Here is a 3764-nt window from a genome sequence, read left to right on the forward strand (position 1 = left end):
GTCCACTCAGGGAGAAAAACCCATTAACATTAAATCATAATATGACAAAAGTTGGTTGATAAGACATGTTCCTGGAACACTGCAGTGAGTTAGGAGAAAGAGGGCAGAAAGGTCAACTGACCAAGCAGAAAGATGGTGTTCTGTAAGTGCTACTTCCCGTTGTCAGAGCAGAACTTTTACAGAGAAAGAATTAACCTGATCAAGAGAATGAGAAGAAAGCACCGAGTAAGGACTGATGTATTCAATATATTTGTGAATCTAAGAATGAGCCAACATAGGGTCATGGGTAGAAGAATGGTATGCAAATGTATGTTCGGACATGCAAACAATGGAACTAAATAAAATGGGTGAAAAAAAAAAGTTGAGTAACATCACTGGCTGTTCAATAAGCAATAGTTGGAGTCACATAAGATAATTTAAAACTGACAGGCAAGATACGAAAACCTAAATGAGAGAAAAAGTCCTTATGAAAAATACACAAACAAAAGAAACCACCAGAACATAAATACAAACCTTCCTGAACACAAATTGAAAAATAACAAAGAAAATACACTAGACAGAGAAAACAAAAACAAAGATAACATACTACACAGTGATTTAAACACAGACTAGTAAGACCAGCATTGAGTTCAAACATATCAGTCCTATTAAAAAAAAAGTATTTATTAAAATGAAAAGATTTTCAGGCTGGGCTCAGTGACTCAGCCTGTAATCCCAGCACTTTGGGGAGGCCGAGGTGAGTCGATTGCTTGAACCTGCGATTTCAAGACCAGTGCAGGAGATGTGGCAAGACCTGATCACTACAATAAATAGCCAAGCACAGTAGTGCGTGCCTGTAGTTCTGGCTACTTGAAAGGCTAAGGCAGAAGGATTGCCAGAGCCCAGCAGGTCGACACTGGGGTGGCTGTGAGCATGCCACTGCACTCCAGCTTGGGTGATGGAGTGAGACTTCCACTCAAAAATAAACAAATAACAAAATGAAAAGATTTTTAAATTGACCCATGGCAAAATCCAAATATATACTATGTCTAAGAGACACATCTTAAACAATGACTCAAGAAAGCTAAAGGGATAAACAAAGATAAGCTACGCAATTAGAAATAAAGCTGGGCTGTGATCCTGACATCAAAGTAGGATTTAGACCAAAAAGCATTAAATGAGATGAAGAGTAAAGAAGATTTATATGTACAATTTGATCTCCAATAATACAGAAACAGACAGCAAAGGAAGTAAAATATTTACTGGAGGACACAGGAAAATAATATACAGGAATTCACTGAACTATTCTTGTGATTTTTCTGTGTATTTTAAATGACTCAAAGTTACAAAAACAGATGAAGAAATACATATTCGTGTTTTTCTACACATATGTATTTTCTAAATGTCCACTATGGACTCTAGAAGTAGCAATAACTCAGTAGCAATTAAAATACCAGGCACCCAGATACTAGTTTTTAAATACCATTACCTAATAAATATTAATAGGGAAAAAAATCAAGCCTCCCAAAAGAAAGTTGGAGGTTGAGACAGGGAAGGTACAAGATGAATCTGAAACAACTCATGTTATCAAAAAATGAGGTGCTCAAAAAATGACATAGTCTTGTTGAAAGGATAGACAGAAGCCAACTGGAAAATGCTCCAAAGTGTCAAACTGGAACAACCCAAGCAACAAAACTACTGTAATGGATTATAGGACAGAGAATTGTCTGAGTCCTTACTAATATAAACATTGGATAAATATAAAAAAGGTATAGCTATTCCTTACAGTAAAATTCCAATTTATGAATGCAGAAGAGAAAAATCAATGTTAAACAAACACAGTAACCGTTGCAGGCAAAACTTATCAATGGATAGAACAATTAATGGCAAAAGATTTGTATTGTTTCAAAGTATCTCCTCCAGAAAATATTAAGAAAGGGATATTGGGAAAAATGAGAATTGAGAGAAACCTGGCAGATACCACTTTAATCAAATGATCAAGGTTAAAAAAAAAAACAAAACCAGTAATTTGAATATCAGCATCTTATCAGCCTCGCATGACATTGAAAAAGTATTCTATGGTATTCTAAAACACACACACACACACATACACATAATAGTAAGGGTAAAAGGAAAAACAAATACAGGGCAAAGAAAAACTCTAGTTAGATATCTGAGATATCACTTTTTAGACTTTGATTAAGATCAAGTGTAGATATCAGAGGTATCAGTATGAACTCAGAATTTCTAAAATAATATGGGTTTATATAAATGTGTGTGTGTGTGTACTTTCTTGCTCTATCAGCAAAAAAGACCTACTATTCATGATCTCCCAGGAACAATAAGCACACTTAGTTCTCAGATCTTGGTTTCTAAATACCATTCCTCTTAAAAGGAACCAAGCTCCTTGGAGAACGGTTGATTTCACAGCTGAGACAGAGAAGGTACAAGATGAGTCTGGAATGTTGCTAGAAATTAAGGAAGTACTCAAAAAATGTTGGGAGTATATTAAAAGGACACAGGATCCAAATTTGATGGTGCTACCCAGACCATATCTCAGATGATCTTCACATCAATATAAATAAATTATAACCCATTTAATAAAATAGAATCTATGAGTCTATACTTAAATACAGTCACATGAATGACAAATGACTGATGAGTCGTAGGTGGATGAATAAAAACAAGAGGATGACTCCTTACAGCAAAATGCTGAGAAACACGGAGCACTAGTAAAACTGCAAAGTCACCATTTTGTGAACATCATAATAAAGACTGGATTGGGCAAGAATTATTAAGTGTTGCTAAACTGGGGAGGGGAATAGATGTTTGTTGAGGAGCAAAATACTTAAATAATCTTAAAGCACCTTTCCAGATTGTCTGTTAGTTGAAAGAGGAAAAAGTAACAGTACAATGGAGACACAGAACACTTTGACCAGGTAATCAACAGTAACATCAACAAGTTCCTCACCTCAGATGTAATACTTTAACCAGGACACATCCCTTCTGTAGTAGTTTGATAGGGGATACATAAACACTAGTTAATAATTTGAAAGTATCACAAAAACTCAAATTTAAAAACATTCTACAATTCCCTCCCCAACCCCAAACACATTTCAATTTTTGTTATGGAGAACTGATCTTCAGGGTAAATAAACATCACCTAAAGACAGAGTTCATCTATCCCAGTATTTGATAATTTTAAGAGTTTGTTAGTTGAGTGAATACACCGTCTAGACTGTAAGATGCTTGGTCCCAAATAATGTCTTATCCACCTATGTTTCCTACCATCAGTTTCAACAGAAAACACAAAGCTAGTAGTTGGAAGAATGAGTCTCTAAACTAGGTAAATAGAATTTGTTCATAAGTTATGTAATATTCTATACTCCCATCTCAATCAAATGTTTTAAAGTATTTCTGAAAACTTTTTTTTTTTGAGTTGGAGTTTCATTCTGTCGCCCAGATGGGAGTGCAGTGGCCGCTCCCAGTCACCGCAGCCTCAACCTGCTGGGCTCCAGTGATCCTTCCACCTCAGCCTTCCAAGTAGCCGGAATTACAGGCGCGCACTACCATGCCCAGCTAATTTTTTTTTTATTTTATTGTAGAGATGAGGTCTCGCCTGCCCAACAGTATATTATATAATAAAAAATTAGAATTTAGAATTTGAATTTTAAAAATCACTCCCAATACACATGCATATACTAACTTTGACAAGTCTTGTACTTCAGATATTCAAAAAGAAAACTCAAAAATAAGCTAAAGTAACAATAAAATGTATGGATATA

This window comes from Carlito syrichta, unplaced genomic scaffold (assembly GCF_000164805.1).
Source record: "Carlito syrichta isolate Samal-C Ts95f unplaced genomic scaffold, Tarsius_syrichta-2.0.1 Scaffold309022, whole genome shotgun sequence".
Taxonomy (NCBI): Eukaryota; Metazoa; Chordata; class Mammalia; order Primates; family Tarsiidae; genus Carlito; species Carlito syrichta.